General features: G+C 64.8%; 1 protein-coding gene across 1 annotated transcript in view; it reads right to left on the bottom strand.

Annotated features, from left to right (window-relative positions):
- The window catches only part of ELFN1 (extracellular leucine rich repeat and fibronectin type III domain containing 1), a 40,985-nt gene extending 19,343 nt beyond the window's left edge, over nucleotides 1-21,642 (bottom strand). Inside the window, 1 exon segment of the mRNA XM_080676386.1 lies at nucleotides 21,288-21,642. The gene's annotated coding sequence lies outside the window, so the exon portion shown is untranslated.
- Nucleotides 21,643-24,831: the final 3,189 nt, after the last annotated feature.

The following is a 24,831-nucleotide window of genomic DNA, read 5'->3' as shown; positions in this document are numbered from 1 at the left end:
CCCTGGAATGCGGTGCTCCGTTTACCCCTCAAAATGGCGTGACGGTGACTGCCTCTCGGGGGTCACAGCCCAGGCTTGTCTGAACCCACAGGCCTGGGAGCCCTGAAATCCTCAGAGGCCACCTGGGCAGGAGCGGCCACGACACCCCACCCTGGAAGTGCACACACAGTGATGTTTGGGGGTCCACCTGGGCGCCCCAAAGACCCTCCAGGAGTCCAAGTCTCCACGTGCAGGTGGGAACACACCTGGGGTTCCACAGGTGAGAAACGGAGGCCCAAACCCATCGATGGAAATGTCGAGGCGCCCGTTAGTCCAGGAGCGTGGGTCCCAGGACACAGATGGGTAAACTGAGGCTGTGGCTCCCCAGCCTCCGGAGGCGGAGGCGCAGGCTGGGGGGGGGGGTGCGCCCCAAATCCTCCTCCTCCTCCTCCTCCTCCTCCCAGGACACCCAGCCTGGTGAGAGGGAGGAAAATGAGAGGCCCAAACTTGACATTTGCATTTCAAACACTTATATCAGCAAAACAAATAACAGTAATTATACCATTTGCATATTTTGTGTGATGACTGTTTAGCCAGGAGGGAGGGGGGCTCCTGCTGACGCCAGCAGCCTGCTCCCCACAGCTGCACCTGCCCCGCCATCTCCATCCAGCCCCCCAGCCCCCACCAGGCCAGGAGACCCCGGAGGGGGGGGGCGGGGGGGCAGGAAGACTCGGCCAGCCACTATCTGGGCGACCTCCCACACCCACTGGCCAGGCCTAGCAGAAGCCAGGAACCCCGTCTGTGAAACGGGGGGCTGCAGGCGCTCTGGGGCCCTGCAGTTGCACCCCGCATTACCTGCCGCCCTCAGGCGGTGCCCCTCCCCCTGCGGGCTCGGCTCTGCCTCCACCTCCCCCTCCCCCTGCATGTGGCCCCTCAGAACCTTTCGCTGATAGTGCCCCAGCCAAAGGCTCCCTCCCACATCGGCCCCCACTCCTCAGCATTCGCAGTTGCGCCCACGGCCGCTTCCCAACCCACCAACAGACGGACAGACCGACAGGCCACCCGGTGGGAAGAGCAGGGCTGCCAGGCCCCACGCCGGCCTCACTGCCGGCCCAGACCACTGCCTGGCACACGGACGGCCCTGCTCACCATCCCATTGCTCTCCCCTCCCTCCCTTCCTCCCCACTCCCTGCTTTCCCTTCCCACCCCACCCCATCCATCCCAGCGGGCCAGGCCCCCCACCCAGGGCCCCCACAGGAAAAGCCCTCGGACGGATGGCAGCCCCCCCTTTCCCGAGCAGCCGAGCCCACCAGGTGGGAGCCACGGCATCGGCATCCCGGATGGGGAAACTGAGGCTCCCGGTAGGGACGTCCCTTGCCCAAGGTCACAGCCAAGATCTGTGCCGGGTCGGCCTGACCCTGGCTCTTTGCCGGACCTGCGCCCACCGCACGGACTCCCGGTGACAGCACTCAGGACAGGAGCGTCAGCACCCGTTTCAGCCCCACGAGGAGGACACCGGCCGGACCCCGGGACACTGCTCAGCTGTGCTACCAGCCTTTGCTTTTGAAGTCGGGCAGAGGCACCGCCTGGGACTGTCCGGATGCTAATTAGGGCCCCCCCATCCCCTCGGGCTGCACGCAGGGCCCTCCCTCCTCCCTCTAATCTCCCCCCACACTCAGCCAGGAGGGACTGGGGTGGTGAGGGCTGGGGCTTGGAGGCAGAGCCCCAAGACTCCCAACGGCCAATGAGGTCCCTCCCCCGGAAACCTGAGCAGCAATTAACTGCTTGCTTCAAACCCCGCAGCCCGCAAATTCCAGACGGAGTAAACAGTTGCCTATGAAATTATTAAGCCCTAAAAAAAAAAAAAAAAAGCCAGATGAAAACAGAATCCAATACTTCTCGGTCCTCAGGAGGGAGACCGGCTTCCCCAGCTCCGAGGAGTCGAGCAAATCGGAAAGAGAAAGGAGAAGCAGATCCGACCCAATGGAAATAAGGGAAAGGAACATAAAAAAATGACAAAAATGAGAAGATGGGCAACGTTGGGGGGCATCGGTGGCTAATGTGACAGAACGGATACCTGTCTCACTGCGCAGAGACTCAGTGGGTGCACTAGGGAAACCCACGAGGCGGGGCAGAGCGGGTGGCTGACAGAGACATGGGGGGCAGAGCGGCCGCAGAGGAGGGCACGCGGGTGGCTGACAGATACAGGGGGTGATGGTCACCCTCTTGCGTGATCAGGGAAACGCACGTTTCAGAGAGACAGTGCGATGCCATTCAAGCTCATCAACTAAACGATGATCTGAACACAACCACGGCGGGGGGGGGGCGGGGGGGGCGGGGGGGGGGGACCCCAAAGACGGCGGAACTGGCAGGACGCTGGCAGCACACGTGGCTACAGCGGACAGTACGCCAATGGTGCGACCTCACCGTCTCCTTTGCCATCAAGACCGACCGAGGACTCCCAGCCCCGGCCAGTGTGGCTCAGTGGATAGCGCGTCGGCCTGTGGACCAAAGGGTCCCGGGTTCCATTCCGGTCAAGGGCACGTACCTCGGTGGCAGGCTCCTCCCTGGGGCCCTGCCTTCCGTGCAGGAGGCAACCCATGGGTGTGTTTCTCTCGCCTGGATGTTTGTGTGTGTCTTCCCTCCTCTAAAGCCCACGGGGGAAATAGCCTGGGGGAGGATTAACAGCAGCAGCACCACGACCAGGACTCCCGCCGCCGCTTCCACCCCGCACGCAGCGGTGCAGCGAGGTGAGAGGAGGGAAGACGCAGGACGCGGCGCCGAAAGGAAGACGCAGTCGCTGCTCGCGCACAGGTGCGACGGTGACGTCAAAAGCCCCGAAGGACGTGTCAGCAGCCGTGTCACGGGCTGGACACAGAGCCCGCCGGCCAGGTGGACCGGACGACGCCGTCAAATCCCGGGAGCCTTTCCCGTGACAGGCGGTTCTTCACTGAGTGGGCAGAGCGAAGGGCGGAGGGAGACGCACCCCTAATGAGGACAAGGTGGCCGGGGCCGCAGTGCCGGTGCAGCCGGGGACATGATCGGACAAAGGCCGGGTCAGCTGTGAAGCTGTGTGGCCAGCCCCTCCCCACGCGGGCCAGGTGGACACACGGGGCTCCGACGGCCGTGACCGCAAGGTGCGCCCTGAGGGCCGTGTCCTTCCGCCGCAGCCACGTTCCCGCTGGGCAGGAGGCACAGCCCTCGGGGACCGAGGCGGGGACCCGGCGGGGACCGAGGCGGGGACCCGGTGGGAACCGAGGCGGACAGCAGCCGCGCCCTTGCTGGCAGGCGATGGGGCCAGGGAGCCGAGACACGTCTCCCGGGGCCCCACGTCCACGTGACGGAAAGGTGGTTTTTGCCGGAATGGGTCTTGGGGTGAGTGTGGGAACGTTCCCGTGAGACCAGTGGGCAGCGGCCCTCAGCGCCAAGCGGCCGGGCCAGGTGACCAGGAGGCTCCGTGTCCCAGCCTCGTGTCTGGTGCCCTCACTCCCGTGGGGTCCCCACACCTGGGCAGGGGGCTCCCGGGTGTCGGGGGCTCCCAGCTGGTGGTTCCGTCTCGGAGCAGCGGGGGGCCGCTCCCGTGTGGAGCACAGGCCTGTGGGCGACCGAGGAGCCAGGAATCCCCTCCCGGGCCTCGCCCACCAGCTCCAGCCTTGCAGGCCCTTGGTGAGGGCACCCGGTTGCCATGGGAACCCTGCCAGCTGAGCGCTGGCTTCGCGGGCGGCCAGCAGAGGGAGAGGCTGGCTGGGCCTGCCGGGCCCACAGCAAAGGTCTCCGGGCGTCAGGCGGATGGCAGAGGGGGCAGGGAAGCCGCCTGGCGGGTGGCAGAGCGGGTGAAGGCGCGGGCACCCTCGTCCGCTCCGACAGGGAGGGCACGTGGAGGTGGGCAGGGCCTGCGTCTGCCCGGGGCTGGCCGGCGGGACCATGACGAAAGCTGCCGGAAGCCGGTTTCCCTCCCGGGGAAGTGGGTGGAGGGCACCGACGGGGGCGCGGGGCTGTGCGGCTCTGAGCAGCAGGCCCACGGCCGGCCCACGGGGCCTCCAGGCTGACCCCACCCAATGCCTCCCCCTCCTGCTGCTCACGGGGGTTGGGGAGAGGACGGATCTGCACACCCTCCATTGGCCCGGCCCTCCGGGGAGCCCGTCACGTGGGCCCCACCTGTCAGCACCAATGCGGTCGTCCAGACACCTGCTCTGCGCTTGGCGTTGCCATGGGGACAAGTGGGAGGGGTAAGTGGGGGCACACCTGTGTTCACCAAGGTATCCACGCATGGGGTATACGCAGGTCTGCTGCAGTGCCTACGTCCAGCGCCCATGTCCACGTGTGCATGCTTGCACACGCAACTGCTGATCCACACACATGCACATTTGCACATGCAGCTGCCAGTCCACACGCATGTGCATGCTTGCACACACAGCTTATGACACGTGTGCATGCTTGCACACACCGCTGTTTATAGGCACACGTGTGCATGCCTGCACATACAGCTGCTGGTCCACCTACTTGCACATGCAGTTGCAGGTCTACACACGTGTGCACACAGGCTGCGTGCAAGCACACATCAGTCAGGGGCGCATGTGGCCCAGCCAGGCCTCACACAGGCCTGACCACCATCTTTCACTTTCTCACCTTCAACGTAACCCGTAACCTCGAGGAAGGAAGTCAGGACCCTTCGCACAATCTCCAAGGAAAGACACAGACTCAGAGGAGAGGGGACTGCCCAGTCGCGGAGCCTCAGGAAGGACCAGAGCTGGGGGGGGGGGGCGGGGGGGGGCACCATCCACCAGCGAGCGGTCGCTGGGCCCAGGCCTCTCGTGTTTATGGCTCCGCGTCTGACACCCACAGCGAGGGGAGCTGATGCACCGACTTCCCACGTTCACAGCCTCACGGCGCCTCCGCGGGGAGCCCTCATTTCTCTTGGCTGCGCGTCCCCAGGAGGCCGGCGCTGGGGCCTGGGCAGGGTCCACACGGCAGCCTGGGGCGCCATGCACGGCCCCAGTGGGGCCCTCTGAGAGCTGGGGCTTGGCCGGGAGGGCAGGACCCGCTGTCCGGGCCCCAGTGACCAGCCTGGGGGTTCGGGGAGGAGGTGCCGGCAGCCCCTCTGCTCTGAGGAAGGCCTGGCCTGCCCCTCACAGCCAGCATCGCCCCCAGGCACCGTCAGTCACAGGGCCGTGGGGAAACAGAGGCCCGGGTCAGGGTGGCTGGTCCAAGACCACCCAGCCAGGAGGGTCTGACCGGGAGAGGCGGGGGGCAGTGGGGACCACAGGAGTCTCTGGTGCCAGCCAGCCGGGGGCACTGCAGGCTCGGCGGGCAGATGGCGCTGGTCGGGAATGCGGGATCGGCTTTTAAGTACCTCGGCTGCTTCATGCAGGGGCATCTCCCTCGTCCCCGCCGCCCGAGGCGCCAGGCCGTGCGCGGAGGCTAATGAGCTGTGAAGGTCCATTTTTCAAAGTTAAACATTCCCCAGGCTTCCCAGCCGCCTTGGACGCAGCCTGGAGACACCCCGGCGCGGGGCCGGGAGCCCCTCGGGGCCTAGCGAGGCTGGCACAGCAGGTGCTCCGTAGGTGCCGCTCCCAGGAGCAGGTGGCTGAGGCCGCGGCACAGCCTGTGGGGGCCGTGGATGGAGACCCCAGGCTCCGGGATCCGCCCCCCTGGGCCCTCGGGGCAGCCTCTGCCGTCTGATACACCCGTCTCCTGAGCTGGGGTTTTCCTCACTCACTTCTTCCAACACCGGCCGTGCTCGCACTGTCTTCTCCCAATGTCTGTAGGTGCATCTGCCTCATCCGTCCATCCGTCCATCCACCATCCACCCCATCATCATCCATCCACCCACCATCCACCGTCCATCCACCATCCAACCCATCATCATCCATCCCTCCACCCATCCACCATCCATCCACCATCCAGCCACCATCCAGCATCCACCTCATCATCATCCATCCACCCACCATTCACCCACCATCCACCCGCCCATCCACCATCCACCATCCACCATCCAACCCATCATCATCCATCCACCATCCATCCATCCACCCACCATCCACCATCCATCCACCATCCAACCAATCATCATCCATCCCTCCACCCATCCACCATCCACCATCCATCCACCCACCCACCATCCACCATCCAACCCATCATCATCCCTCCACCCACCATCCACCATCCCACCCATCATCATCCATCCCTCCACCCATCCACCATCCATCCACCCACCCACCCATCCATCCACCCACCTTTTCATCACCCACTCATCCATCCACCCACCCATCCACCATCCACCATCCATCCATCCACCATCCACCATCCATCCATCCACCTACCCATCCACCTTTTCATCACCCATCCATCCATCCACATCCATCCACCCATCTATCCACCATCCATCCACCCATCCACCTTTTCATCAACCATCCATCCATAACCCATCCATCCATCACCCATCCATCCATCATCCATCCATCCACCTTTTAATCATCCATCTATCCATCCACCATCCATCCATCCGCACACCCACCCCCTTACCCATCTACTCACCCATTCATCTATAATAATAAAAGCATAATATGCTAATTAGACTGGACAGCCAAACGACCTTCCGAATGTCCTTCCGGACGACCTTCCGGGGCTGCGAGGGCCGGAGCAAGCCGCCGCAGCTGCGAGGGCCAAGCCCCTTGCACTAATTTCGTGCACTGGGCCTCTAGTTGGTATAGGAAGAATACATCAAGCATGTGAGGTACCCGTTCTGGACTGGGGCTAGAGCCCAGCTCCTCAAATCCTGGCCCAGGACCTTTTCAGGATACCAGGTACTCAAGCAGCTCACGGAAGGCCCATCCTGTCACTGGCTATAGAGATGGAGACGTATTAGGGGTCCAAGATGGGGCTGGGGACGGAGCTGAGTGAGGCTGTAACAGAGCAAGGAGAGGCAGCTCTGTATGGACGGAACTGTTCTGTGTGAGGACTGTGTCGCTGTCAATACCGGAGCTGCCATGCACCACAGAGCTGCAAGGTGGCACCACCGGGGAAGCTGGATAGAGGGTGCTGGCTCTCTCTGAACTACTTCTCACAACAGCACGGGACCCTCTAATGATCTCAAGACTAAAACTTTAATTCTGAGTGAATGAAATAACCCCACTGGAAATGGTGTTTTTAATCAAAGGTGGAAGATCAACTGGATTTTTATATATACACTAGAGGCCTGATGCACAAAATTTGTGCATGGGTAGGGTCCCTAGGCCTGGCCAGCGATCAGGGCCCATCTGTGGGGTGACCGGCGGGGCGATCCGGGGGGTGGGGGGACCTGCTGGCACCCGCCTTGGCTGGCCTGGGGCCTGTGGGCTGGGGGCAGCTCTTGCGTTGAGCATCTGCCCTCTGGTGGTCAGTGCGCATCATAGCGACCGGTCGTTCCGCTGTTCAGTCCATTTGCATATTACCCTTTTATTATATAGGATGGAGAACTGACATTTGACCCCTACCTCACGCCACAGAGAAAAAATTAATTCCAGGCGGAGGGGAAGTCTGAGAGTCAACAGTGAAACTGTGAAGCTTCTGGCAGGTGAAAGGCACATCCAGGACTCGAGGCAAGAGAAGATGTGCGGACCAGAACACAAAACACGCTGCCCCGGAGGCCGGACGGCACGGGTGACACGCGAGGAAGAGCTCCTCGTTGAAGGGCGTGATGGGAGGAGGGACGGGTCACGCCTGGAGGGGGAGGAGACACTGCAACCTGCATATTCAAGGAGGGAAGAGTGGGCCCGGCCGGCGTGGCTCCGTGGTTGAGCATCGACCTAGGAACCAGGAGGTCACAGTCCGATTCCCGGTCAGGGCACACGCCCAGGTCGCAGGCTCCATTCCCAGTGCGGGGTGTGCAGGAGGCAGCCGATCCATGATTCTCTCTCATCACGGATGCTTCTATCCCCATCTCCCTCTCCCTTTCTTTCTGAAATCAATAAAAATATATATTTTTTAAAAAATAAATTTAAAAAGTAAAATAGCCCTAGCCGGTTTGGCTCTGTGGATAGAGCGTCAGCCTGTGGACTGAAGGGTCCCAGGTTCGATTCTGGTCAAGGGCACCTGCCCGGGTTATGGGCTTGATCCCCAGTAGGGGGCATGCAGGAGGCAGCCAATCAATGATTCTCTCTCATCATGGATGTTTCTCTCTCTCTCTCTCCCTCTCCCTTCCTCTCTGAAATCAATAAAATATATTTTTTTAAAAAAGTAAAATAAAAAGAAATGGAAGCGTTGCAGGTATGCAGAGAATTCCTACGAATGTGCACCATGCAGACATCGACACCTCCGTAGAAAGGCTCTGAACCAGGGGTGGGCAAACTTTTTGACTCGAGGGCCACCATGGGTTCTTAAACTGGACCGGAGGGCCGGAACAAAAGCATGGATGGAGTGTTTGTGTGAACTAATATAAATTCAAAGTAAAGGAGCGGAGGGGAGAGCAAGAGAACCCTCCGCTCTTTCGGCTCCGTGGGCCGGATAGAACAGCCGAACGGGCCGGATCCAGCCCGCGGCTGCTCTGAACAGACACTTCACGAAAGAGAACACCCAAATATCCACACCTAGGGAAGGGCTAAGGGCAGAAGGGCCAACAAGCTCCAGTGCTGGCGAGGACGCGGGGCGACCAGCGCCGAGCTGGTGCCGACAGGTGGCACTCACTGGGGGGGACTAAATGGGTGCAACCACTTTTGCCAACTCCTTGGCAGTATCAGCTACAACTGAACCTAAGCACAGCCTACAACCCCACCTCCAGGTAACCGCCCAGCAGAAATGAGGGCGCGTGCCCACCGGGAGAAAGCACAGGGGTGTCACACAGGACTGCCCGTAATTCCCGAAGACGGGACACCCCGAGTGTGCGTCCGCCGTGGAAAAGGTGAACGGGTCATTGCAGCCCCGGACGGGACGCTGCCTCCAGCCCGGTGCCGAGGCTCTGGCACGCTGTGCTGAGCCAACGCCGGCCTCCCAAGAGCCCGCGGCGCGGCTCCACCCCGTCAGACACAGGAACGGGAAGACGAACCCCCTGAAAACCAGGCGAGTGTTTCCCTTCGAGAAAAGGGGTGGGGCCACGAGGGGCCGGGGGCGGGGTGTCTGGGGGGCAGGAAAGGTCTGATTTCCTGCCCTGATGCTTCTCACGGGAATCTCGCTTTGGGATCGTCCTCGGCGGAGCTGCGGGTGCCAAGGGTGTTGTTTTGTTCTGTTTCGTTTTGTTTTTAGAAGCTGGAGCCACAGGGCTGCGCCTTCTGGCCGGCGGAAGGGAGGAGGCGCCAAGTCCTCTCCCCAAACAGCCGTGAACGAGTCAAAACCATCCAAAACCACCCTTCAGCCCCCGAGGAGCTGACCGAAGGCCGCAGTTCACCGGGAGCTGCTGACCTCGGGCTAGAAAGGGGCCTCTGTGGGGCCCTCCCCGGGACGGCCCGGCCCCCCTCCCAGCTCGGCGGGCGCAGCACCCCACCGTCCGTGCAGGCCCGGGGCTGGCAGCTGCCGGCCGGAGGCTGCGTGACTCAGAGCCGAGGCACGAGCTCACGCTCAGCAGCAGTGGGAACAGGCAGCCATGTCCGCAGGCCAGTGGGCAGAGCCCGCCAGGCCCCCGGCGGAGGCCCAGCCTGTCCCAGGCCCCGGGCCCTCGCTGGGAACTGGCCACAGGGCGACGGGACAGGTGACGGTCTGGGCGACGCTGGGCGAGCTGCCCGCCTACACGAGCTGGGGGCGGCGGGGGGCACGGGGGCCACGCCGAGAGGACCCGGGACAGGCACGCCTCCGGGGCCCGAGCGCAGGGGGTCAGGCCGGCGGCTGAGGACGCGGGGTCCTGAGCGAGCTCCGACCCAACCAGACCCAACGCGGGGGGCGGCCCCTCGGCAAGCCGGGAACACGAGGGGGCGTCCCCCCCCCCCCCGGACGAAGGCCATCCTGTGGTTGTTCGTGTGAAAACCGCAGCGCACAGCACACGTCTCCGGGAAGACCAGCCGCAGGCCGCCTCTGCGCTCGCTCGGCCTGATTATGCCGAGGCTCCGGTCAGCGCGCGGCCAGGAGGCTAACACAGGCGCCCCCGCTCCCACTTGTCAGGGACGTGACCCGCACGTGGGGAGCCCTCCGGGGCCACCGGAGTCGCCCGGGACGCACACGTGATGTAGCCCAGCAAGGTCACAGGATAAGAGATCAAGGCACAAAACTCATTCGTATTCCGGTGGCCTCGCGACAATCTGGAAATAGGATTAGGGCAGTGATGCCACTCACCGTAGCATCCAAACAACACTTAAAATAAATCCAGCTGAAGAAAATTACTCAGCCCGGCCGGCGAGGCGCAGGGGCTGAGCGTTGACCTAGGAACCGGGAGGTCACGGTTTGATTCCCGGTCAGGGCACAGGCCCGGGTTGCGGGCTCCATCCCTAGTGTGGGGCGTGCAGGAGGCAGCCGATCCGTGATTCTCTCTCATCATGGATGTTTGTCTCTCTCTCTCCCTCTCCCTTCCTCTCTCTCTCTCTAAAGATAAAAAGAAAAACATATTTTAAAAAATAAAAGAAAGAAAGAACAGTCATGTACATCAGTGGAGTAGAGTTGAGTTTGGAAACAAACCCTTAATGTTTCTAGTCCACAGAAAGCTTAATGCAGAAAATGTTGTCTTTTCAAAAAATGGTGATGGGCCCTGGCTGGTGTGGCTCGGCGGATAGAGCGCCGGCCTGCGGACTGAAAGGTCCCAGGTTCGATTCCAGTTAAGGGCATGTACCTTGGTTGCAGGCACATCCCCAGTAGGAGGTGTGCAGGAGGCAGCTGATCGATGTTTCTCTCTCATCATTGATGTTTGCCTCTCCCTTCTCTGAAATCAATAGAAATATACCTATTTTTTAAATGGTACGAGAACAGCCCTGGCCGGTGTGGCTCAGTGGATAGAACGTCGGCCTGCAGACTCAAGGGTCCCAGGTTCGATTTCGGTCAAGGGCATGTACCTTGGTTGCGGGCACTAACTCTCTCTTCCTCTCTGTAAAATATCAATAAAATATATTTTAAAAAAATAAATAAATAAAAATGCACAACAGAACGGAGGCGACGAGAACCCTAACTGAACACCCAGAGGAAATCTTTGTCCTCTTGGTTTAGGAAAGAACTCGTGCACACCAACAATACGAGCCGTAAGAGAAACAATGGGTATTGGGTTTTATTATAAACAAAACTTTTGTGTTCCAACAGACACCTTTTTAAAAAAAAAAAAAATGAATGACACGCTATAGACTGGGATAAGCTATTTGCAAATCATATTTCTGATAAAAGATTTGTATCCAGAATGTGTAAAGAACTCTCACAATAATTCTGAATACTATTAAAACTCAATAATGAGATTTTTCTAAGCCATTAAAATGGGGCAAAGGAGTTGAATAGACATTTTGTCGAAGAAGAAATAGGAATGTCTAATGAGCCCGTGAAACAATGCCCAACCCCACGGGTCAGTAGGGAAATGCCCATGGAACCCGGTGAGGCCCCGCGGCCCACCCACCTGCAGACCCAGAACAAGCAGGCGATGTCCCCAAGGACCCCGCCCAGCCGAGGCCGTGGGAACCGGTGCCGCCGCCCCGGAGCCCAGCTTGGCCGTTTGTTAAAAAGTCAAACCACCGCTCATGGTTCCCGCCAGACCTGTCAGCCACACAGCATCACGGAACCCTCAGTTTCCTGATCTGTGAAATGGGCCACACCAAACCTGCTTTCGCCACTGGACACGCGTGCTGTGGGGTTCTGGGGGCCTAGGGGTCCTCAGCAGACAGACTGTGGCAGGCGGGGTGGGGGGGGAGCCAGGGGTCCCCTGCACGGCCCGGGAAGGGAACAGGTCCCAGCCTCTCCCTGACCTGAAGCACGAACCCCCCGCCTCCCCCAGGACCCCTCAGGGCACAGCGTGACCTTGACCCTTGGCCCCAGGCTCCGTGAGGTGTGGGCCAGGAGGGAAGTGGGGGTGGAGCTCGTGGGAGGTTGTCCCACCTGCACAAGCTACCTCAGGAGCACAAGCCCCCCCAGAAAGCAGCATGAAACAATGCCAGTGCCAGGTCAGCGTGCGGGGGACACACCCGGATATGTGCGGGCATGTGCCCGCGTGTGGAGACGCACCCGGGGGTGGCGTGAGGGGTGCATGCCACCTTAAAGGGGCCGGGCACAGGTGTGTCCACATGAACTCGGTGCTTGTAGGTGTGCCTGAGAGATGAGAGCGTGGACACGTGCCATGTGCTGTGCCCTCCGAGGCCACACTGCGCCCAAGAGTGAGTGTGTGTGTGTGTGTGTGTGTCTGCAGGTGTGTGTGCATGTGTGTGCATGTGTATGCCTGCAAGTGTGCGTGCATGTGCGTGCCTGCAGGTGTGTGCATGTGTGTGTCTGCAGGTGTGTTGCGTGTGCAGGTGTGTGCCTTCAGGTGTGTGCATGTGTGTGCCTATCAGTTGTGCGTGTGCACGTGTGCCTGTCAGTTGTGTGTGCGTGTGTGCATGTATGTGCCTGCAGGTGTGTGTGTGTGCCTGTCAGTTGTGTGTGCATGTGCATGTGTGTGCCTGTCAGGTTGTGTACGTGTGTGTGTGCCTGCAGGTGTGTGTACGTGTGTGTGTGCATGCCTGCAGGTGTATGTGTGTGCCTGCAGGTGTGTGTGTGCCTGCAGGTGTGTGTGCATGCGTGTGCATACCCGCAGGTGTGTGTGCGTGTGTGTGCATGTGCGTGCCTGCAGGTGTGGGTGTGGCAGCTGCTCGTCCTCACGTGTCAGTGCAGCTGGGACGTGGCCGTTTCAGCTCCACCTCGAGTGGTCGAGCGGGAGGTGACACTGATTTCTGGGGAGTTGTTTTTCTAAAAAGCCGTCTGCCCCTCAGATGTGGCCTGTGCTTGCTCCGTGGGGACCGCCTACCGAGGAGCCAGAATAAGCCGACGCCTGTCAGACAGCGGAGTCCCGGAGGCCTGAGTCTCTCCACCCCTCCCCAATCCGCGCTCCCCCCCCCACCCCCGCCACAGACCCACAGGCGGCAGCCCAAGCAGGGTCCCAGGAGCCCGAGGGGGCTCTCCACGCACCCCGATCCGCAACCTCGGGCTGCTCCACTGAGTTTGCAAAAAATAAAGCCGGCAAACAAATTCACTTCCCAAAACTGAGGAGCCTGTGGCCAGAGCATGCCCTGCATGGGGCGGGGAACCCGGGGCCGCAGCTGCGGCCGGCTCTGAGACGGGCAGTGCCCACAGGAGTGGGGCACGCACACGCATGCAGGCGTGTAATGCAGGCACACCCAGCGCACGCGGCTACACACACTCACACGCGAACGAAGCCCTGAGCTGGGCCACTCCGGAGGAACCCGCGCTGGCCCCACGCGGCCCCAGCTGCACCCCCGGCACCTCCAGGCCTGCTGCCAAGTCCACCGTGGTTCACACCAATTCATTGTTTAGGGGTTCACCTTCGCCAGGAAGATGCCTCAAAAGCGTTCGCGGCTGTCAGAGGGAGAACACGGCTCCCTTCACACAGCCGTTCCGCACGCGGACGCACCGTCCTCCGTGACGGGAGAGACGGGACACGGGTTTGCTCACGGCTGTTCTTCTCTGCCGGAGCGCAGCCGGGTGTTTTAAGCGACGTCCAAACAGATGCCATGGCCTCGGCCTCTCCATCTCGGCGTCAGAGCCCGGCCCAGCTCCCCGTCTCTCCCAGCCGCTCCCACTCGTGCCCCTAAACACCCGCCCCCAGCACAGGGAACCCCCGAGCGGTGCGCCCACCTCGCCCTCAGCCGCTCAGGAGCTTCCCGAGGCAGAGCCAGCGCACCGGCTCCGGTAGGCACCGCCACCCTCGCGCCCGGGGCCTGTGCCCGCTCGCCTGGACGCGCCCGCCAGCTGTCACTGCTCGCTGCCCCTCTCCTGCCTGGGCCTCAGTTTCCCCACCTGCTCAATGAAGGGGTGGACTCGGGGCCTTTCCAAGACAATGGACGGGTACTCACTGCCCGGGGGCTGCTGGACAGTCCCCCAGGCTGTCCCCACCCCGCCTCCCCGGACACCGGACTCCTCTCTCCCTGTGCCCAGCCTTGCGGGGGGGGGGTGGGGGGGGGTCTGAGCTTGACAGGGGAGGGGCCAAGCCTGGGGCCGGGAAGGAGCGGAGAGAAGCCGGGGGCGATGGTGGCAGCACTCTCTGCTGGCCGCTGCCCCCCCACACCCCCGCCACTGCCCCCAGGCCTGTGCTGTGCTGGGGGGCCGGGCATGGTGTCTGCCCTCCTCCCAGACCACCTAAGCGCTGCCACCTCTTAGGGGCCAGCGCACCGCTCCTCTGGGCAGAGCCCCCGAAGGAGCTGGGGGCTACTCGGGGAGGGGAACCCTGAGGGCGAGGTGGGCCTTAAATCCTGAGGAACTGAGGCTGGTTGTGGGGCAGGGAGGGAGGCCACGCTGAGTCAGACTCAGGTCCCCCGCCCTGGGGGGCTGCCCCTGAGCGGCCTGGCGCAGACAGGGGGCTGGGCTCCAGGACTGTTCCCTCCCACCCCGCCCCTCCTCCCCGCCCAGCTCCAGCTCCAGCTCTCTCCAGCAGAGGCCAGCCTGGAGGGGGACTCCAGCCGCAGCTCTGCCTCCCTGTCCCGTGACCCTGGGGCTGCTGGACCCTCTGGAAGACTAGCTGGTGCTGTGGGGGGATCACACATACTTCTGTCTGGGGCACCGCCGTCTCCCACCTCTACCCTGGTCCCCAGGCTCAGGCAGAGCGCACAGTAGGCCCTCAACGTGTTGGCTGCATAAACCGGCAGGGCCCCTTCCAGCTCGAATGGCCAAGGTCCCTGTCCCTGTCCCTGTCCCACGTGGCTGCTGAGCCCCAGGGAGGTCTCTCCATGCCTCTCTCCTCTGCCCGGGGTTGGCAACGCCAGGTCTCAGCCAGTGGGTGAGAGACAGCCCCCCTTGCTCACCTCCAGGGCCGCCGTCTGGCAGAGGGGCCCAGGGTGGGGGGCAGCAGCCCAGGGCCTGCGCTGCTCCAGTTCCCAGCCCTGAACCCACAGCCGGAGCGCCGAGCCCCCTTCCACCCCCACTCCGTGGCATCCTCAGACCAGCTCCTGCCCTTGGCCTCAGTCTCCCCATCTGTACAGTGGGTGCTGGGATGGATGATACCAAAGTCCCCTCCACATCATGGCTCCCGTCCCCGGCGTGGGCGCCCCCGCCAGCCACCCCAGCGGAGCGAAGCCGGCGGCACCTGAGCTGCTGGAGAAATCAGAAGCCACACGGAGCAGAGAGGAGAAGGGCGCTGGGGGGAGGGGTGTGGGCTGAAGTGTCCGACGCGCACGCTCGGGGCCACCACTGCTCCAGGTTCACGCCCGGAAATGTACGGCCCCCTGCACCCGGCGCTGGCAGTCCACCTGTCACTCACGCGTTTTCCTCCCGCGTCCCCCCACACCCCCACGCAAGGCGCTGCCCCCTCCCCGGCCGGCGGCACGGGCCTGCCTGCCTGCTTCCCCCGAGATGGATGAGCCCCAGTCCACGCACCTCTGCTCGCACTTCCTCCCGCTGCGGCCGCACCCCCGGGAGTCCTCTGCCGATGCGGCTGCGGGGTCTGACCCAGGGGCCGAGGGGCAGCCTCCTGTGTTAGAAACCCACGGAACCCTAGAGCTGGTGCGAGTGCGTGTGTGCTTGTGTGTGTGAACGTGTGCGTGCCTGTTCATGTGAGTGTGTGTGCATATGTGAGTGTGTGTGATTTGTGTGTGTGAACATGTGCGTGCCTTTTCATGTGTGTGCATGTGAGTGTGTGCGCATGTGCGTGTGTGTGCTTTGTGTGTGTGAACGTGTGTGTCTGTTCATGTGTGCATGTGAGTGTGTGCACGTGCTTGTGTGTGTGAACATGTGTGTGTGTGCATATGTGTGTGCATGTGAGTGTGTGCGCATGTGTGTGCGTGCTTGGGGGGGGCACAGCTGTGGGACCCAGGCCAACATCCCATTTCACCCACTGCCCGGAGTCACGGTCAGAATTCTGGCCCCATTGACTTTCCTCCCTCGGAGCAGGTGACACTGACAGGGGACCTCTAGGGGCCGAAGGCTCGACCCCCTAAGACTCTAAGGGCGGGGTGGTGGGGTCCAAGCGGTGGCCTAGGCTCTCCTGGGGGCCCAGCCACCTGTTTCTTTGGGGGGAAGGAGGAGGGGTCCTGCTGCCTCAGGCACTTGGACGAATTGCTGAGTTTTCCAGGGGGCCCCCGCAGGGCAAGGGAGGGGTGCTGTTCTCCCCCTGCCCAGGCCCCGCCCCCACGTGCCCTCCCCCTCCCTCCAGGGCTCCCAGGCCTTGGGTAAGGTGCGTGAGCGGCTGCTCTGAGTCGGAGTCCAGCTGTCCGCCCCAGGCCGCCTACTGTGTCGCCCCAAACCGCACAGCACGGGCACGTCCAGGATGGGGAGGCGAGCCCCCGACCTCCTGCCCCGGGGGCCCCAGGTCTGCTGCCCACGAGAATAAGGACCACAGAACCCAGTCCTGGCCCCACTTGCTGCCTCCGGAGAGATGGTGCCCATCCCCCCCCCACCACCTCTGGGTGTGTCTCCTCTTCCCGTAAAGGGGGACACAAACCTGGAACGGGGGGCTGTGCGTCTGTCCCCCAATACTACAGAATTACAAGGAGAAAGTTGCCAGGACCCTGAGCAGAGGAGGCCAGGCTGCCAGGAGAGGATCCCTGGCTTCAAGACCCCCCGCTGGCAGAGGCGGGGGGGGGGGGGGGACCCTGAGAGCGAGTGGGGAGGCTGCCCTTTCCACTCCCCAGGCTCTGCACCTTCCCAAACCCGCCGGGGCCTCTGGGGTCTTGGACCCTGCGCAGCCTTCAGCGAAGGCAGGGAGGGGGAGGCGCTCCCACCTGAGGCTCCGAGGGTCTGCACACCTGCGGAGGCGCGGGCAGGTGCCTGTGCTAAGCCTTCAGGGCGCAGTTCCCTCCAGAAAGCCCAGGTTCCCATCCTACCCCCACTTCCCAGATGGGGGGACTGAGGCTGGAGAGGTTATCTTCCCCAAGGTCACGGGCTGATGCCTCCCCCAAGGAGTCTGGTTTGGAGAAGCCTGTGCGTCTGTGTCCGAGGGGAACCCCTGCAGCCCCCCCCCCCACGCCCCAGCAGAAAGCGGGGGACCTGCGGCTTTTAGAAGGTAGAAGGAACCCCATCTTTAGAGGCAGGCTGAGGCCAGGAAGCTCAGCTCACGCGGCCCCCCGCCCAGCCCCCGGGAATGACGCCGGTACAGGGTTCAGGGTGGAGAGGGAGGGGTGGGGCACAGGCCCCTATCCCACGCCAGGGGCTGGCCCCTCCCCCCGTGTCGCTGGACTGTCCCCGGTGCCGGGAGAGGCGGCGCACAGCACGGGGGGAGCGTGGGGGTGGCGGGCGGGCGGGCGGGCAGGGGAGGTGATGCGCACGGCGGCGGGTCCGGGACCTCGGCGAGTGAGGACAGCGGCCGCGGGGGCTGGCGCTCAGGGAGCCGCAGCTCCGGGGCTCCGGCCGGGTGCGCAGGACCCGGGGAGGGGGCGCTGAAGGCAGAGGCAGGTCCCAGCGAGGGAGCGTTAGTGAGACCTGCGAGCGCGCCCGGAGCGGCCGGGAGACCCCACCCGGACCCCCGATCCGCCGGCTCCAAGTTCCTCCAACTTTGCCCGCTGCGCTGGGAGGCAGCGCGGGGCCCGGGCACACGGAGGCCGGGACTCACGGAGAGAGCGGGGCGCACGGGGGAGCGCGGGGCGCGAGGTGCGGAGCTGGCCGCGCCGCCCGGAGTGGCCGGAGTCGCACGCCCCGGGCCGGGCCCGGGCCCGGGTCCTGGTCCTGGTCCTGGTCCGGCTCGGCCGCGGGCTCCACGCTTACCTGCCGCCGCCGTCCGGGCGCTGCGCCCGCCGCCGCCGTCCTTCAGGCTCTAACTTCGCTCGGGGATTGAAACGCCGCCCCGGCTGCGCCCATCGATCCGCGCGCGGCCCCGCCCTCGCCTCGCGGACAGGGGGGGCCTCGTTCCCGCGCGCCCTCCCCCTGCGCGCCGCCCTTCCCCGCCCCCTCCTCCCGCCGAGGCCGCTCGCAGGCTCGCCCTCCCCCCTCTTCCCCCTCCAGAACCCCCGCCGCGCGCCTGGCCTCCACGCCGCCCCATCCTTCCCTCCGCGCCCGGGAGCCCGAGGTGGGGGGGTGGGGACGGAGCGGGGGAGAGGGAGGCGCTAGAAAGAGCCGAGGGTTTCCTACGGTCCCACCTGCCCTCCACCCGGCGGGGGCGGCACGCGGAGTGGGGAGCGCGCAGCAGCCGTGGCCAGGAGGGAGGACCCCCCCACGACCCCCTCCACATAAAGCGAAGCCCAGGCGTCCTCATGGCCCGGTCGGCCCGGCCCACGTCCGAGAAGGCAAGGGACCCAGGGGCGGGGGGCCGGCCCCCTCTCCCCAACCCTGGCCCCGTCCTGCTCTCACTCACCCCCACCTCTGGGGGGGCCTCCGGGAGGCTCTGCACACTCTACCCGCTGGTTGAACCCTCACGACCTGGGTCTGCGGACGCCCCTTTTCCGCACGTTACAGGCGAGGAAACTGAGTCAGAGAGGCCCCCCAACGGGCCCCAGGCCGCGCTGCTCTTCCGAAGCGGAGCCGGAGAGGCAGCCTCGGCCCCCAGGACAGAGCCTCCTCCTCCGGACTCCTCGCCCCCGGGCAGTGCCCTCGGCCAGCGGGTGGGCGACCGGCCCGCGCCTCCGGCCCGCTGTCCCCACGCACCCAGCCGCCGTCCCCGCGGCGCGCCCCCTCCCCGCTTCCTGTCCCCGCCCGCCTCTGCCTCCCGGCCTCAGTACCCCCAGCACGCTCTCCGCTCCGCCGGCAGCTGGGCAATTCACCGAGCATACAAAAGAGTTGACTCAATTCAAAGGCAGCAAATCAAGATCAATCCTATAGTGTGTGGGGCCCGAGAGGGATGGGAACCAGCAACCGCGGCACCAGCCGGTCCGATAGGGCACAGAGCTGCCCAGGCCGGGGAGTGGGCTCTGAGCTGCCCTCCCCCTGCCTGCCCCCGGGGGCTCCTTGGAAGGGGGTGCAGAGCCATAAGGGGGAGTTGAGCCAGGGTGCCCCACGATTACATACAAGTTCTGGGGTCAGGCGAAGCACAGGAAGGAAGGGGGTTGGGCCCCCAGGGCATCGAGCCCTACCTGACCCTGTCCCCGGCAAGGGCCCGGCCACGTGTCACCAGGTAGGCACTGCAGAGCTCCGGATGCCAGGCCTGGGCACGGGGAACGGAGCAGGCATGAGAGGGCTGCCCCTCCTCCTTGCTAAGAGTCCCTCCATCTGCAGCTCCCACTGGGAAGAAACGGGTCCTCCCGGGAGAGACCCGGTCCTCCCCGAGGTCTGAGGTCCGAGAAACAGCCTGCCTGCCGGCCTCTGGCCTCGCGGCCCCTGCAGGGCTGGACAGAAGGGGGCTTCGGCCCCAGGGCAGCCTCCGCGGGCAAGCCCCTGCCAGAGCTGCCGCCGGCTCCTCCAGACCCGGCCATGCAGCCCCATCCCTGGAAGGGAAGGAGCTGAGGGCATGTGATGGGCGTCTCAGGGCGCCAGGGACTGTGCTAGGTGCCTGCCCAGCGTTAGGTCACGACCTCGCTCGCTTGCTACCCCCCTGGCGGGAGGCTGAGCCCGTCTCTGCTGTGCGAGCCGAGGAGGAGGCCCTTGACCCGCCAGCCTCCCCGGTACCTGCCGCCCAAGGTCAGAGGTCCGTGGAGGAGCGTGGAGGTCGAGTGGAGAGGCCGTGCAGGCCCCCGCAGAGTCTCGGCACTTGGAGACTCTGGGAGCCAAGAGCAGCGTTGGGGGCAAGAGGGACTGGCGGCAGGACGGGCATCCAGATCCCCCACACACACACTCCCCAGCAGAGACTAGTTATCTGGCCGCCACCTCGTCCCCCGAATCTCAGCTGGGTCACCCTCCCCGGTGGCCAATCGCATTGGGGCCTGCGTGTAAGTCATTAATCCTGTGATGGAGACATGTGCCCCCGCCGGACCCTGCACTGTGCCCCACAACCCCTGACCCAGAGCTGGGAGAGGAGGGACCCTCATTCACCAGGGGTCTGAGGCAGCGGGGCACCCAGCGCTGGAGGCCCGCAGGGTCCCACAGCCACCGGAGGGGGCGGGGCCGGCCCTAGGGACTCAGACCCCAAGCTGGTGGGCGCTGGGTTCAGCAGGCCCAAGAAGGGAAGAACAAGGTGGGGTGCGGTGGGTGGAGGAAACCCAATCCCCCCCGCCCCCACCTTCCCTGTAAGGGGGGCCACCAGGACGTTGCCTGCTCCGTGCACTTGCAGCTGAAGCTACACCCCAACACACTCAGGAGGTTCGCAGACGCTCTCTGCTCCCCACCACCCTACACTACGTGGGAAATTCCCACTCGGCCCTGGGCAGTCTGGCCCTAGGGACCCCCCCCCCCCCCGCAGAAGGAGGGCTCGGCTGGGCCCCTGACTGATGGGGCAGCCACAGGCCACACCGTGCAGTCTGAGAAGAGAAAAACTTGGGGGGGGTGACACCCCAAGACCAGAGAAGAAACAGTGGGAGGAGGGCAGGGGACTTGGAGGGAAGAGCGGGCTGGGGGACCCTGAACGCTGGGGAGCAGTCAGCTCTCCCCTGGGGTCCCACCCGGCCCGCAGCCAAGCCCAGCATCACGGCTCCCGGCCGGGAGGTTCAGGTCGCTGGCGCCTATTAATAGCCGAGAGCGGTGGGTCCCGGGAGCTCGGTGCCGGCTAGGAGACCGGACTGGGGATGGGGGTTCCCCCTCCAAGGACTCCAGCAGCGCGGGCGGTGCTCTGCCCGCTCCCCGCCGGGGGTGCGAAGGCTCAGCACCCACAGCCCACTCCCTGCGTGCCCGCAACTACGAGATGGGGCTCCTGATGGGGGTCCTCGGGGCCAGCTTGGGGCGCCGCGACTCCCACCATGCGCTCGCAGGCAAGACCACCCCTTCCCCCGCTCCCTGCCCAGCCCGCCTTTCGCTCAGGAAAGTTACAGGGTCCCCGCGGCGCCTCCAAGCCCGAGGGGTCCGGAGTCCCCGCCCCTTTAACCGCGGCGTCGGGGAGGGAAGTTTGTCCGGCCGGGGCTGGAGGACTGCTAACTTCGGGGGCATCCGCCTCGGAACCGGAGGAGCCCGGAAACCGCGAACCCAACGCGCCGCAACAACAGCCCCCCGGGCGGGAGGGACTCGGCCCCGGCGCGGCCGCCCAGGGTAGGGCGCGGGGGGCTGGGGCGGCCGGGGCTGTGAGCGCCGCTGGGGACCCGCGTCCGCCCCCGCGGCTGCCGGGGCGCATCCTCCCCGCCTCCTCCAGGGGCGGGGACCCACGGGACCGCAGCTGCGGCAGAAGGACCCCCGCCCCCGCCTCCCCGCGCAGACACCCCCCCCCCCAAGCCCCTTCCTACCTGGGCCGGGTGCGGGCCGGGGCCGGAGCGCGGTCACGGCCGCGGGGCGTGCGTGCTCGGTCCCCGGGCGCGGCGGCGGCTTCCCCTCCTTCCTTCTCCTCTTCCTCCTCCGGGCTCGCTGGCTCCAGACAGATCTCCTCCCCCTCGCGCCCTGCCCGCCCCGCCCGGAGCCTGCCCGGCTGGGCTCGGCCTGCGCCCGGGAGCGGCACGGAGCCGGCGGGGACCGGGCTGCGGCGCTCACTGCGTCAAGCGCGGGGCGAGCGCGGGGCGGCGGCGGGGACCGCGCGCTCCGAGTCCGGGGCCGGCAGGGCAGGCCGGGCAGCGGCGGCGCCGGCTCCTGCGTGGTCGCGGTGGTGGCGCCGAGGTTGTGGCACATTCTCTCTGAGCGCGATCGCGGGTTCCGTGTCGGAGCGGAGCGGGGAGGGCTGGCAGGGGGCGGGGGCGGCCGGAGGGGCGGGCGGCGGTGTCCCTCCCGCTCGCCGGTGCACTGAGGGGTGACCTGTTAAGGGAAGTTGGGGCGGGCGGAGGGGGCGGCGTGGCGAGTCCAGAGGCAGGCTCGCCCCCTCCTCCCTGGCCCGCCTCCCGCGCCCCCTGCCCCCGCCCCAGGCCCCTATTTGGAGAGGAGCCCTCCCCCGCCACCCATGGTCTGGGAGTCCGGACCTTGGTGGCGATGGGAGGTGAGCACCTGGGGGGACGTGCATGCGCGTGGACACTGCCGTGCGCACACCTGCCTGGAGAACCTCGTGGAAGTTGACCCCAAGTCAGACCTGTGTGGGCGCGCGCAATGCAAATACTCAGCCGGCAGGGGCGCGCACAGGCAGGGGCGGGGAAGAAAGGGGGGTCGGGAGCCCCAGGGACTTACCCACTCCCAGATCGCTGACCCCTCCCACTTCCCTCCTATTGCCCGACCCTTGTTTCGGCTGGAGGGAAGGAGGGGGCGCGGGGTCCGCCAGGCCCCTTCCGACTCCCGCGAGGTTGGGTTTAGCGAATTTCCCTCCCATCGACCTCCGTTCCCCTTCCTTCGCCTCCCGAACCCCCCGGCGTCCGAAATCACTGGGTCGCCCCTAAACTAGATTCTAAATCCGCAGCCCCCTCGCGCCCCGGAGCCCGCCCGGAGCGGCCACCCCGCCCCCAGGGGCGTCTTCCATTGCCCCCCAGTCCCTGCCCCTGCCTGAGGCTGGAGCCTCGGGAGAAAATTCCAAACGAGGCTCAAGAGCGCCCCCGCCTGGCGGCCTGCGACCAGGCCGCTTCCCGAGCCGCCGGAGCAGCGGCCCCAGCGCGACCCTGGAGCCCGCCCCTGCGCTGGGTCTCTGCCCCGCGGTCTCGCCCCGGATGGGCAAAGGGAGGCGGAGGCGGCGAGACCGGCTGCTGGAGGGGGTGGGGGACCTGGGGGCCCCCACCCGGGAGGAGGACCCAGGACAGGTGTGGGAGTGGCGCGTGAGGCCGGGATCAGCGGGAACCGGGATCACTGGTACGAAGGTAAGGTGGCCCCGGCGAGGATGGGTGCACAGGTCTCCTGCACCGGTTCGGGGTCCGGTCCCTCGCCCCTCACCCCACGCCTCCGCCGGACTCGGAAGTCCCCCGTTTCAGAGACTTCCTGTCCATGGAGTCACACTGTGGGGTCACCTGCATTATGTCTCTGAGATTCGTTTATTTCGTAGGGCAGTGTGCCACAAGCATTTTTAGCCCTGGCCGGTGTAGCTCAGTGGATAGAGCATCAGCCCGCGGACTGAAGGGTCCGGGGTTCGATTCCGGCCAGGGGCACATGCCCTTCTTGTGGGCTCGATCCCCAGCAGGGGGCGTGCAGGAGGCAGCCGATCCATGATTCTCTCTCATCATGGATGTTTCTCTCTCTCCCCCTCTCCCATCCTCTCTGAAATGAATAATAACAAAATCTGAATTAAAAAATGTTTTGAAAGCCTGACTGGTCAGGGACACTGACCGCCTTTCAACTAAAAAACAACAGCAGCCAACACAGCAGCCGTCCTGTGCGAGTGAATCAGAATCCCACCGTCTGAGGGACGCGGCAGAGTTTCGGCGTGAGGGTGCGTGCCAGGAGGTGGAGAACGTTTGGAAACCGCTGTTGTAGGGCCTGCCCCCGTGCGTTCCTTTATGGACTAATGATGTCCCAGTGCACGGAGGGGCCAGTGCTTATCCGCACAGCAGCTGAAAGGCATTGGGTTATTCCCACTTGGGGGACGTTATGAATATGCTGCTATGAATATTCATGGACAGATCTCTGTATGAACTTAGGTTTTTATTTCTCTTGGATATACAGGGAGTCCCCCCAAAAATGTACACACACTGTGAATAATTATTCATTCCAATGGGGTGAATCGGAGAAGAAACATCGCTCAGTGTCCCACCCACTCCGGGAGGCTGCTGCCAGCAGCGAGGGTCCGGGTGGGCTCCGGGGGCCTCGGCCCGGGGCGGGGTGGGCGGGTCCGAGGTGCCCTGTGAGCTGCACACCAGCCCCTCTCCAGGCCCCTCGGGCAGGGGCAGCTGCACACTGCCTCTCCTGGCCTGGCGGGTGCCCCAGGGACCCCACTGATCCCCAAACGGCTGTGGCCTCCAAGGAAGCGGGAGGCAGCGTTGCTGGGCCGGGCCCGGAGGCAGCTCATGGTGCAGGCAGAGCCAGTAACGAATGAAAATGGGGAATGATGGTCCATCTGTCCCGCCGCGCTCCGGGGCCGCACCCAGCCCTCCTTCTGCACCCCTCTCCTCTGCCGCGCCCCACAGGTGTTGGCAGTGGCCGCGTGGGGCCCGGGGGGGAGCGTGATCAGGGGAGCAGCACAGGGCGCACCACAGGGCTCATGCAGGGTCAGCCTGCGCCAGACCCACGGACAAGGGGCCCCCGTCCGTCCATCCGTCCCCCACCGGGGAAGGCGGCACCAAGCGGGAGGCACGAGGCAGGCCTGGCTGCGCCCCACCCTGAGCAGCCCTGGCGCCAAACTCCCAGCAGCACTTGCCCGGCGGCGAGGCCAGTGGGTGGCCAGGGTCAGGGTCCCACAGCCTTCGCTCCGCTCCTGAGCGAGGACTGGGCCTCACACACGGGCCACTGTCCCTGGAGCCGAGTCAGGACGCCTGACCCCAGGCCTCCCTGGTGGCCGTCCCCAGGATCCTGGCCTCTGGCCTGGACGCCCTCAGGGACCCCACGCCTCCAGCTTTGTCCCCAGCACGATGGGGCACCCGAGAATGGAGAACGGAACCAGAGAGGGCGCAGCCTGGCCGGACCCTCTGGGGACAGAAGGGCCGTGGAGGTAGGAAGGGAAACTGAGACTCAGGCTGTGGGTTCAGAGTCGAGTCGGGAGCCTCGCCCTCCTGAGCCCCAGGCCCGCGTCCTTCCACACCAGGTGGGGCTCGCAGGACCAGGGGTGGAGGCAAGGCCCTGGGAGCGAAGAGGGAAAGCTCTGGAGGTGCCCAAGGGGGAGGGGATGGAGAGGAGGTGCATGATTATCGCCGTGAATATTCATGTGAGGCATGAATATTCATAGACGCTCTCTTACCACTGCTGTGGGAGAAGCAGCTCCTCCACCCCTCCACC

This window comes from Plecotus auritus, assembly GCF_963455305.1.
Source record: "Plecotus auritus genome assembly, chromosome: 6".
In the NCBI taxonomy this organism is placed as follows: Eukaryota; Metazoa; Chordata; class Mammalia; order Chiroptera; family Vespertilionidae; genus Plecotus; species Plecotus auritus.
This window is presented reverse-complemented; position numbering and strand designations above follow the sequence as displayed.